Consider the following 13,792-nt stretch of genomic DNA (forward strand, 5'->3'; position numbering starts at 1 on the left):
CTCTTCATCTCTTACTATAGTATTTGGGATAAACTTTCATTATCTGATATAAGTATGGCTACTCCTGTTTTCTTTTGAGGATCATTTGAATGGTAAATGGTCTCCAACCTTTCATTTTCAGGCTGTAGGTGTCCTTATGTCTAAAATGAGTCTCTTGTAGACAGCAAATAGGTGAGTCTTGCTTTTTTATCCGGTCTGAAATCCTGTGCCTTTTGATGGGTTCATTAAGCCCATTCACGTCCAGAGTTACTATTAAAAGATATGAATTTTGTGTCATCATGATACCTATTTAGTCCCTGTTTTTGTGGAGTGTTTCCTTGGACTTCCTCTTTCTTTTACAGAGTCCCCCTGAATATTTCTTGGAGAACTGGTTTGGTGGTCACATATTCTTTCAGTTCCTGCCTGTCTTAGAAGCTCTTTATCTCTCCTTCCATTCTGAATGAGAGCCTTCCTGGATAAAATATTCTTGGCTGCATGTTCTCATTTGGGACCCTGAATATATCATGCCAGCCCTTTCTGGCCTGCCAGGTCTCTGTGGAGAGGTCTGCTGTTAATCTAATATTTCTCCCCATAAACGTTAGAGATTTCTTGTCTCTTGCTGCTTTAAGGATATTCTCTTTATCTTTGGAATTTGCAAGCTTCACTGTTAAATGTCGAGGAGTTGAGCGGTTTTTATTGATTTTAGGGGAGGATCTATTTCCTGGATCTGAATGCCTGTTTCCCTTCCCAGATTAGGAAAGTTTTCAGCTAGGATTTGTTCAAATACATTTTCTGATCCTGTGTCCCTTTCGGCGTCCTCTGGAACCCCAATTAAATGTAGATTTTTCCTTCTGAGGCTGTCATTTATTTCCCTTAACCTATCTTCATGATCTTTTAATTGTTTTTCTCTTTTTTCCCCAGTTTCCCTCTTTGCCATCAACTTGTCTTCTATGTCACTCACTTGTTCTTCTACCTCAGTAACCTTCTTCGTTAGGACCTCTAGTTTGGATTGTGTCTCATTTAATGGCTTTTTAATTTCTGCCTGATTAGATCTAAATTCTGAAGTCATGAAGTCTCTTGAAAACTTTATGCTTTTTTTTCTAGAGCCACCAGTAGCTTTTTAATAGTGTTTCTGAATTGGCTTTCTGACATTCAATTGTAATCCCAATTTTGTAACTCTGTGGGAGAGAGGACTGTTTCTGATTCTTTTGAGGTGAGGTTTTCCTTCTAGTCATTTTGCTCAGTGCAGAGTGGCCCAAAACAAGTTGTACTGGGTAAAGGAGAAGAGAGAAGAAAAAAAAATAAAAGAAAAAAAAGAAGAAAAAAGAGAAAGGGAAAAAAAAAGGGGCCGGGGAATCAAATAGAAAATAAAAAACAAGGGGGCGTATTGTCTGATTCTATATACTGTAAACCTCTCGTCTTCCCCTGGATCTTTCCAGTGCTGCTTGGTCAATAAGTTGCTTTTCCCCTGTCCTTCTAGCTGTTCCTCTGGGGGAGGGGCCTGCTGTGCTAATTCTCAGGTGTGAGCACCTGGGGGAGCTGGTCAGCCCCCTGCCTGGTGCATGGCTCAGTGGGAGTTGTTTTTCATGTTTATCCTGTGAGGCCACTGTGAGGCTCAGTGGGGGTTGTTTATCCTGTGAGGCCCCTGGAGAAACAACAGTGGCGGCAGCCAGCTCTCCAGCCCTAGAGTCAGCTCATGCAGTAACTACCTCAGCTCTCAGTCTGCAGGGGCCTGGATGCTCTGGGGACTGGGGCTGCTGATCTGCCCAGTTCGGGGCGCCCAGTGGCAGGAGCATCCTGTGCCCTCCCGGCCTCTGCTTGTCCCGGGGGTAGCGCCCATCCCGGGCTGTGTCCCCCGGCACCCTGTGCTCCGGGGCCTGCACTGCTGGAATCGCTCCTGGGCCAAGCATCCCCCTCTGGGCGGAGCCGCTGCTGGAGCTGCTCCCAGGCCCAGGCGGCTGGGCTGCAGCCCTTTAGAGAGTTCGGCCGCGGGGTGTGGCACTCTCCCCCAGGGCGCAGGTCCTCTGTTAGTGTCCCTGGGAGCCTGAGAGCATCCCCGCCCCTCCTGGGATCATGCTCCAACTCCCTGCCAGTGCCTTTCCATCAGGGAAGATTGGTGAAGCTCCTGCTTCTCCGGTATGGGGCTTTCCTGTCCTGGGGGCACTTGCAGTGTGGCCTTAGCACGGTTCCTTGCAGGGCCCCTCCCCTTTGGATGCTTTTTATTTCTTTATTTTTTTTTTCTGTTTCCCTACCTTGATAGAAGCTCGAACTCTTCTCACTGTAGCGTTCCAGCTGTTCTCTCTTTAAGTCTCAGGCCGAATTCGTTGGTTTTCAGAAAGCTATCTAGGTAATTTGGTGGGGACAGGTGACTTGGGGACCCTACTCTTTGGCCATCTTGCCCCTCCTCTCTCTCTGTGTGTGCTTTCATTCCTATTTACAAACCTACTTGTTACTACAGTAGACATTCTCAAATTGTCTTATTTAACAATTAACTTGCAAAAGCATGTTAGAATGTGGGAAAATGCAAGAGTCTTACACTGGTAAATATTTCTTCCATTACTTATATTAACGAAATTGTAAGAATAATAGCTGGGCAACCTAATTAAATATGAAGAAACAGAATTTACTATGCAGAGGTGAAAAACTAAACATTCATTGAGAAATATATACGTAATCCCCAAAACAGAGAACTACATTAGTCAAGATTTAATTAAATTTGCCTCAAAGGTGTTAGTGCAGATTTGAAAAGTAATAAGGGTTAATTGGTCAACTGAATTTTATCACTCTAGGCTCACTTTCTCTATACAATTTGTTTTTCAACTAAATTTTTTTGTTCTTTTTAATTTAAATTCAATTAATCAACATATAGTACATCATCAGTTTCAGATGTAGTGTTCAATAATTTATCAATTGCAAATAACACTCAGTGCTCATCACATCATATACCTTCCCTAATATCCATCACCCAATTACCCCATCCTCCTACCCATCTCTCTTCCAGCCACCCTCAGTTTTTTACCTATAGTTAAACATCGCTCATGGTTTTTCCCCTTTCAGTTTTCCCTCCCTTCCTCTATGATCCTTTGCACTGTTTCTTACATTCCACATATGAGTGAAACCATATAATAATTCTCTTTCTCTAATCAATTAACTTCACTCAGCATAATACCCTCCAGTTCCATCCACATCAGTGTAAATAGTAGGTATTCATTCTTTCTTATGGCTGAGTAATATTCATATATATACATATGTAGATATATATATATCTACATATATCTCAAACCTTTATACATTCATCCTTCTGTATACAGTTTTGAAAAAGACTTGCATTAACAATTTTTTCAAAGATTTATTTATTCATGACAGACACAGAGGTAGAGAGAGGTGCAGAGACACAGGCAGAGGGAGAAGCAGGCTCCATGCAGGGATACTGAAATGGGACTCGATCCCAGGTCTCCAGGATCACGCCCTGGGCCAAAGGTGGCGCTAATCCGCTGAGCCACCCGGGCTGCCCTGCATTAACAACTTTTTTGGAATTTGATACATCTCACTTTTTGACAGAGGTCTTGTTTCTTTTTCTTTCTTTCTTTTTTTTTAGAGGTCTTGTTTCTATCTGAAGTAGTCTCTCCAGGAATGGAGACTCAATCTGCATTTTAAGAAGCTTCCCAAGTGATTATAATGTACCTTAAACATAAAACCATTGAGTTAGTTGGTCATTCCAAATAAAGATAAACTTCATCATGTGTCTTCTAATCTCTAATGGTGGAAGTTACAATTAGATTTGTCAAGCAAGATTTTCAGCACACTACAAATCATATTGTGTCCTATTAATTATCTCTTTCCCAGAGTAGCCTTGGTATCCAGATTTTGAAGATAGACATTATGTCACAAATATAACAGCATCATTCAATATAAATTCAACAATATTACATAAATATTAATTAATACATAATATATAATATAACTAATATTAATATAATATATAATTAATATAAATTATATAATGAATAAGCTAGCATTATATAATATGGTACATTATAAGTTATTTATATAATACATATTATAAATATAATATAAATAACTTATATAAATATGTTATTATAAGTTATTTATATAATAAAAATATATATAACAGTAGTCTTTCTCTTCTATGCTACAAGCCAAACAAACAAGGAAAAGAAATAAAAGCATCCAAATTGATAAGGAAAAAGTAAAATTGTCACAATTTACAAATGATAAATACTATATAGAGAAAATCCTAAAATCCTAAAAACTCCACCAAAACATTATTAAAACTGATAAGTGAATTCAATAAATTTCAGGAGAGAAATTTGATGTATAGAAATCTGTTGCATTTCTATACACTAGAAATGAACTAGTAGAAAAATAAATTAAGAAAACAATCCCATTTGTAATTGCATCAAAAATAATCAGATACTTAGGAATAAATTGAACCAAGGAGGCAAAAGATTAGTACCCCCAAAAACTATAAAAGATTAATGATAGAAATTGAAGATGACAAAAAGACATGACATGGATTGTGAGAACCAGTACTGTTACAATATACTGCCCAAATAAATGTAAGGATTTTATGTAATCTTTATCAAAATCCATTGCAGAACTAAAACAAATAATACTAAAATTCATATGGAGTAACACAAGACTTCAAATAGTCAAAGCAGTTCTGAAAATGAGGAACAAAACTGGAGGTATCACAATCCAAGCTTTCAAGATACATTACAAAACTGTAGTCATCAAAATGGTATAGTACTAGAGAGTACTATGCTGAGCAAAATAAGTCAGTCAAAGAAAAACAAACACCATATGATTTCACTCATATGTGGAATATAGGAAACAAAAAAAATGAGCAAAGGAAAAAAAAAGAGAGAGGCAAACTAAGAAAGACTCTTAAGAGAACAAACTGATGGTTACCAGAGGGGAGATGGGTGAGGGTGATGAGTTCAGTAGGTGTTGGGGATTAAGGAGTGCACTAGCTGTGATGATCACTGGGTGTTATATGGAAGTGTTGTATCAGTATATTGTACATGTGAAACTAATATTACACTATATGTTAACTAATTGGAATTTAAATAAAAACTTAAAGAAATAAAGACATTAAAAGTTATATACAGTTATAACTATATTCTATATGTTCTTTATGTTCTAAAAGTTAAGTAAGTACATGAAATATAAAGAAAGTAAATGTCAGAGAAGAAAGATAGAAATGAATAGAAATGAAAAAAGTTACAAATTTCCAGTTAGAAAATAAGTCATGGGTATGTAATGTACAGGATAGTGGCTATAGTTTTTATAATATTGTTTTCCATATTTGAAAATAGCTGGAAGAGTGGATCTTGAGACTTATCATCATGAGAGAAAAATTATAACTATCTATGATGGATGGATGTTAACTGAACTTATTGTGATCATTTTGTAATAATACAAATATTGAATTACCAAATTATACATTTGAAAATAATATAATGTTATGTCAACTATACTTTCCAGTTTTAAAAAGTTTTAAAAAGAAAATTTTAAAGATTTTTTTTTTTTCAAAAACAAATATATCCTGTAGTGGAAAAATATTTACTTGACATTAAACAATTATTTATGCATTTTTCCTTTATATTTAATAATTAAATAGCTTATATTTTGATATAATTCTACCAGATGATCAAACTGTCTCTCCATTTTTCCATTTATCCATTTGTGATAGATTGAATTATTTGTTCCAATTATTCACTCTCCTATAAATAGAATTAATTAATTAATTAATTATATATCTACACCTTTTGCCTCAAGGTAAATGTACTTCTCTGATCTTTGACCTTGATTTAACCACATGGCTTGCTTTGGCCAGTTGGATGTTAATAGACAAGATACCAGAAGAGACTTTAGACTTTAGATGTATCTGTGTAGGGTTTTTTGTTTTTTGTTGTTGTTTTGTTGTTGTTTGTTGTTTGTTTGTTTGTTTGTTTGTTTTTATTCATGAGAGACACAGAGAGAGGTGGGCAGAGACACAGGCAGAGGGAGAAGCAGGCTCCATGCAGGGAGCCTGATGTGGGACTTCAGGATCAAGCCTTGGGCGGAAGGCGGCGCTAAACCGCTGAGCCACCCCAGTGCCCTGTGTAGTTTTTATTGGCTCTTCTGTACTTCTGTCATTACCATGAGAAAAATATACACTTATAACCATTGCTTCTTCAGTCTAAATACCAAGGAGAAACATTAGAAAAAACTGACAGATCTGCAGGCTGTAGAAAAACTTCTCCAATTGATCTACAGAAATATAAATGAGAAATAAGTGCTTGTTTTTGAGTAACATTGATATTTTGTGATTATTTTTTAAACAACAGTAGATGATTGATACAGTGTCTAGCCATTTAGCCATTTATCCATTCACATATATGTGCCAAATGAGATGTCTGGAGTGATGTCTATTAAATGTTAACAATTGTTGCTTCTGAGTGTATAATTTAATTTTTAAAAATATATTATTTGTTTCTGTATGCATTATTTGAATATTTATAAAGTCTCATTGCTACAAAAATATAGTTATTATTCCTTCAAAAAGTAGAAAAATATTAGGAAAATTAAATAAGAATGATGTTAGGAAATATTCTATCTTGTTAGGAAATTATTTCTGAGAAAAATTAGAAATTATTTCTTATTATCTCTGGTTTATTGGTATGCATCAAAGAGTTTCATGCACAGACATAAATTTTTGTTGCATCAAATTATATGAAACAACTATTACTTTGCTATCAAATTCCATATACATAAATACAGGATACATTAAGAGCCAGCCCCCTGGGATAACTAGCTGCTAAATTTGGGGATATGCTAATTTCCCATAATTTATTAATTTTTTATTTGATGTACTTTCTCTTACAACTTCCATAAAAGATGACGCATTCCATATCACTATAAAACAATAGATATTTAATAAAATGAAAAAGTGAGGTAGATTTTAGACAATGAGGTCAATTTAATTCCCCCCACACTTCCTATCTCGAGAAACTTTGTGGATTACATGAAAGGTTTACAGATGTGAAGAACCAACTTGATTTTTATTGCTTTGAAAAACAAATTCTTGGGCAGCCCAGGTTGCTGAGCGATTTAGCACTGACTTCAGCCCAGGGCCTGATCCTGGAGACCCAGCATCGAGTTCCACGTCGGGCTCCCTGCAGGGAACCTACTTCTCCCTCTGCCTGTGTCTCTGCCTCTCTCTCTCTCTCTGTGTCTCTCATGAATAAATAAATAAAAATCTTTAAAAAAAAGAAAAATAAATTCTCATTACCTCACAATCATGCCCTTAATGGTAACTTGAAAAGTTTATTCTGTACTAACAACTATATTTAGGTTAGGGGGAAAAATAAGCTAAAAAGGAAAATGAGATCTGCCTTAAAATATTCCAAGGGCTCTCTTGTGGAAAAGAATTATTTTCTATCTTCAAGAAAGAATAAAAGCCAGAGAGGGAAATCACAAATTGATAGATTTTAGTTCAATATCAGAAAGCACTGTATAACTACAAAGGTTCAAATGTGATACATGCAATGCTGTAAGTAAAGGACTCATAATTGTAAGTATTCAAGCAAAGCAAGGATTCATTATCTCAAGAAAGTTATGGAAGGAAATTCTGGTTTCATATTTGGATTTGGTAGGGATGAATATATATTTGAGCTATGAGAACTGAAGTACATTTCAACTCTAAGATTAGAGGATTCTTTTGCTTTGGAGACAATTCTATTAGAAAATACAACTACTAAGATACCTCTAAAAATTTTCTGGTCTCAAAGCTAAAAGGCAAAAAGCAAGCTTGGGGGAAATGTTTGCAACATATATGATATGAAAGGTTGACTATCCCTACTATACAAAGAAATCATACAAATCAAACATAAGAAAATGTGCCTTAGGAAAATAAAAGCAATTTACAAAGGAAGAAATACAGATAGCCAGTGAACATAGTATGTTTTGTTACATTAATAATCAAAGAAATGTAAATCATGAGTAACAAGGTGTCATTTTTCACCTATAAAATTGGGAAAAATTGATAATCCTAATGTTGTAAAGTGAATGGGAAATAAGCACTCTAATTAATTGTTGTAAAAGCGATTGACAACTGAATGATATTTTAAATAATAACAACATTTATTTAGCACTTGCCTTTGCCAAGTAGTCTTTAAGAGTTTTTCGTGAATTTTGTCATTCAGTTCTCCTTATTAGAAAGGAAGCAATTATATTCATTTTACAGATGAAAATAACTATATTTAGGAATTATGGTTCTATGCCAAAAGTCACGTATTTGCCAATTGGCAGAGTCCGTGATCAAACAAAATCAGTCTGACCCAAAAGACAATGCTTCTCACCATTATATTAACTCATATTTTCCTCATATCCCTGTGCAGTCTTTTCTATTTTTTCACCCCCACACATTCCATCCTTCAGCCACTTCGAATGTCATCACTTTCTGAACCTATCTTGCATTTTTAAATGTTCCAATACTGTTTTTTAAATATTCTGGGTTTTTTTTCAGATTTAGTGAGAGGACACCTTAAACTTATCCTATGTTCCCATGAGTGTAATTTCTGGAAAGAATCCTACCTTTGATTTGTTTGCCTCTTCCTAATCTGCATTAAACTTAAAAAAAGATTTTATTTATTATTTTGAGAGAGAACAGGAGAGAGAACATGAACAGGAGATGGGAGAGAGGGAGAGAGGGAGAGAGAGAAACAGACTTTCCTCTGAACAGGGAGCTGCCCTTGGGGCTCCATCCCAGGATCCTAATATCATGACCTGAGCAGAAGGGAGGTGCTTAACTGAGTGAGCCACGCAGGTGCCCCACTAGTACGAAACTTTTAACCACTAAATTATATTTACAATAGACATCTTCCACTCTAGCCTAGTATTTTTAAAAAAATAATAATTAATGTTTTTTTATTTTAAAATAGTTTTAGATTTCAGGAAAAGTTGAAAGAATATTACAGACATTTCCATATACTCTGAGCTCAGAGTTTCCTTTTTTGTTGACATTATTATAGTATATACCTCACAACTAATGAATCAATATTGATACATTATTATTATCTACGTTTCATGCTTGTTTCCCCCTTAGTTTATTTATTTTTAAAGATTTTATTTATTTATTCATGAGAGGCACACACACAGAGAGAGGCAGAGACACAGGCAAAGGGAGAAGCAGGCTCCATGCAGGAAGACTAATTAAGGACTCGATCCCAGGACTCCAGGATCATGACCTGGCCAAAGGCAGGCATTAAACCACTGAGCCACCCAGGAATCCCCTCCTCTTAGTTTATACCTAATAGTATTTTTTTCCAGGATGCTATTCAGGATACTGCATCACTTTTAGTCATATTTCATGAGGTTCCTCTGGGATGCAATGACTTCTCAGACTCATCTTGTTTTTAATGAAACAGAGTTTTGAAGTATACTGGTTGGATATTTTGTATATTGTCCTTCAACTTGAGGTTTTCCGGTGCTTTGAAAAGGTTTATGGGTTTTGGGGAGGGAGACCATTAGAGATAAAATACCATCCACATCACATTAAATAAAGTATATATACTATCAATATGAGTTATCACTTTAGTAATGTTTTTCAGGTTGGTCCATTGTAGATGTAGTTTTTACTCTTTTTCATTCTTCACTTTATGGAAGAAAGTCACTATATGTAGCCAATACTTAAGCAATGGAGAGCTCTACTATACTTCCTTGAGGGTGGAGTATTCACATAACTTATTTGTTTTTTTTCCTAATCGGAGCTTTTGTCTATTGTTTCATTTATATTGTTATTCAATTATTTAAATTAGTATGAACTCATAGGTATTTTATATACTGGGTTACAATCCAATGCTACTTTATTTTGTTCAAATCCTTCTAGCTTTTCCATTGAGAATCTTTTCATGTGGCTCTTATGATACTTTGCCATGTCCTCATCTCTCTTTCTCTTTTTGTATGTGTATGTGTTTGAGTATTTCTTTATTTTCAGGCGCTAAATTAAAGGCGCTTCTTGATGTTCCAGGGTCATCTTTGTATCCCCTGCTATAATTCTCTAATCTGCCATCTTTCCAAGAAGTCCAAGTTCTGTTTATTATCAAAAATCAAATGTGTTCATTGCTACTGTATTTTTATTGTTTTTAGACCCTTTCAGCTGACAGAATGAAGACATAAAAGTATGTATACTAACCCATGTATATACACATGATTTATAATATTTCCATATGTATCCATCTGTATGTATATTAAGCTAAACATGAGTTCATAGTGATATCTCCAACACTAAGCCATTATCACATGGATCATTCTAGCCTTCCCTCCATTTGACTGTAACCTCCCACTCCAACAATGAGTATCTAGGATCCAACTATCTGCCATCATTTACTTAATCATCCAATTTAAGTATACAGACACAGTTATTTCAGAACTATTAACCCATACTTTGTGAGAAATAACTATCAACCAAAGTACAATATTTATGTATAGTCTCTATTGTCTTTAATATGACAGTCTTTAATCACTTCCAAAGTTTATTTAGGTCAGCATCTTACCACTCACCCTTTTCAGCTGCTGCCTGAGGTGCCATCGTTGTGTGGATAGGCCAGGGCTTCATCATCCCAACTCTAGGGGGACAGTCACACATGCCCTGGTCAGGTTGGAACCTGGGGGGGTCATCGCGGCTCTGCTGACCGTGAAGAGAACATCTCAGGTTGTTGGAGTAGCTTGGATCTGAAGGAGGGAAAGCCCCCCTGGTACCCCCCTGCTTGCTCCCCAACTCCTTCCTTTACCTGTCTGTCTTCTACATTTTACTTTTTTTTTTTCTCTCATACTTGCATTTATTTTTCTTGCTGGAATAACACAAAACATAGTGATAGTGAATAGATTTCTGTGATTTCCTGGGGCAAGATACCACTATTCTGCTTTTAAATATAGCATTTGTGAGATTTATATATATATATATATATATATATATATATATATATATATATATATATATTTGTGTCTTTCATACATTTGTATACAGTCAAAATATTTTGTCACAATCTGCATCCCATATTGAGTTTTCCCTACTTCTTAATTGATTAGGTTTGATTTGTATATATTGAGGTTTATTTTTTGTGCTATAAATTCCTATGAGTATTGACAAATATGTAATGTATCCAGCATAACGATACCATAAAATAAGTTTACCACTCTAAAAAAAGATCTTATATTTTACACACTCAACCCTTCCAAAGTCTCTGGCAACTATTTGCCAGTATACTGTTTCTATAGTTTTACTTTTTCCAGGATGTCATATAAATAGAATTATACAGTATGTAGCCTTTTCAGAATAACAATTTTTACTTAAAAGTATGCATTTAAGATTCATATAGATTCTTGAGCAGATTGAAAATTCATTCATTTTTCTCCTTGAAAAATATGCCATTGTGGGTATGTACTAGTTTGTTTATCCAATCACTAATTGAAGGACATTTTAGTTGATTCCAGTTTTTGGAAATTATGAATAAAACTGTTATAAATATTTGTGTGCAGGCTTTTACGTAGGTATATGTTTTCAAATCAGTTGAAAAACTATCTCAGAGCATAATTACTGGAAAATGTGGTTAGAGTACTTTTATCATTATAGAAAACTGCCAAAATTATTTCCAAAATGACTGGCCATTTTGAATTTCACCAGTAATAAATGAGTGTTTCCATTGCCCTACATTCTCTTTATTGTTATTGCTTGTCATTTGCTCAGTTTGAGTATTAGCAATATTTGGCAATAATGAGAATAGTCTAGAGTGGCCTCTTCACCTTCCACCCAAATATGAAGTTGAATCACAGCTAGCCACTGCGGAAGGTATCTTCCAGCCTCATCTTCCCAGAAGGGCTACAACGTTTGAGGTAAGATGTAAGTGGGCCGAGTCAATAGTTTGCAGAGCAAAGTCAGTTGCTTTGTTGATCAGAGGACTTGAGGATTAAAGAGATAAAAGATCTATACCCTAAGAACTACAGAACACTTCTAAAAGAAATCAAGGAAGACACAAAGAGATGGAAAACTATTCCAAGCTCATGGATTGGAAGAATTAATATTGTGATAATATCTATGCTACCCAGGGCAATTTACACGTTCAATGAATTCCCTATCAAAATACCATGGACTTTCTTCACAGAGTTGGAACAAATCATCTTAAGATTTGTGTGGAATCAGAAAAGACTCTGAATAGCCAGGAGAATATTGAAAAAGAAAACCAGAGCCAGGGACATCACAATGGCGTATTTCAAGTTGTACTACAAAGCTGTGATCATCAAGACTGTGTGGTACTGGAACAAAAACAGACACATAGATCAATGGAACAGAATAGAGAACCCCAAAATGGGCCCTCAACTTTATGGTAAACTCATATTCGACAAAGCAAGAAAGAGTATCCATTGGAAAAAGGACAGTCTCTTCAATAAGTGGTGCTGGGAAAATTGGACAGCCACATGCAGAAGAATAAAACTAGACCATTCTCTTACACCATACACAAAGATAAACTCAAAATGGATGAAAGATCTAAATGTAGAATCCATCAAAATCCTAGAGGAGAACACAGGTCACACCCTTTTTGAACTTGGCCACAGCAACTTCTTGCAAGATACATCTTTGAAGGCAAGGAAAACAAAAGCAAAAAAATGAACTATTGGGACTTCATCAAGATAAGAAGCTTCGCTTCTGCACAGCAAAAGAAACAGTCAACAAAACTAAAAGACAACCTACAGCATGGGAGAAGATATTTGCAAATGACCTATCAGATAAAGGGCTAGTATCCAAGATCTATAAAGAATGTATTAAACTCAACAGCACAGAAACAAACAATCCAATCATGAAATAGGCAAATCATGAAATAGACATGCACAGAAATTTCACCAAAGAGGACACACACATGGCCAATAAGCACATGAGAAAATGCTTCTCATCACTTGCCATCAGGGAAATACAAATTAAAACCACAATGAGATACCACCTCACACCAGTGAGAATGGTAAAAATTAACAAGACAGGAAACAGCAAATGTTGGGGAGGATGTGGAGAAAGGGGAACCCTCTTGCACTGTTGGTGGGAATGTGAACTGGTACAGCCACTCTGGAAAACTGTGTGGAGTTTCCTCAAGGGTTAAAAATAGAGCTACCCTATGACCCAGTAATTGCACTTCTGGGGATTTACCCCAAAGATACAGATGCAGTGAAAAGCGGAGACACCTGTACCCCAATGTTTATAGCAGCAATGTCCACAATAGCCAAACTGTGGAAGGAGCCTCAGTGTCCATCGAAAGATGGATAAAGAAGATGTGGTATATATATATGCAATGGAATATTACTCAGCCATTAGAAACAATGAATACTCACCATTTACTTCAATGTGGATAAAACTGGAGGGTATTATGCTGAGTGAAGTAAGTCAATCAGAGAAGGACAAACATATGGTTTAATTCATACAGGGAATATAAAAAATAGTGAAAGGGATTAAAGGGGAAAGGAGAGAAAATGAATGGGAAATATCAGAGAGGGAGACAGAACATGAGAGACTCTTAACTCTGGGAAATGAACAAGGGGTAGTGAAAGGGTAGGTGGGCGGGGGGCTGGGGTGACTGGGTGATGGGCACTGAGATGAGCATTTGACAGGATTAGCACTGGGTGTTATGCTATATGTTGGGAAATTGAACTCCAATAAAAAATATACAAAAAAAAAAACAACCAAAGAACTTGGGGTTTTCAGTAAGTTTGAGTTGAGACAGCAAAATTATTTCCCAGTTTTAGAGCTGCTTCTCTCACT

Source organism: Canis aureus, chromosome X (assembly GCF_053574225.1).
Source record: "Canis aureus isolate CA01 chromosome X, VMU_Caureus_v.1.0, whole genome shotgun sequence".
Lineage (NCBI taxonomy): Eukaryota > Metazoa > Chordata > Mammalia > Carnivora > Canidae > Canis > Canis aureus.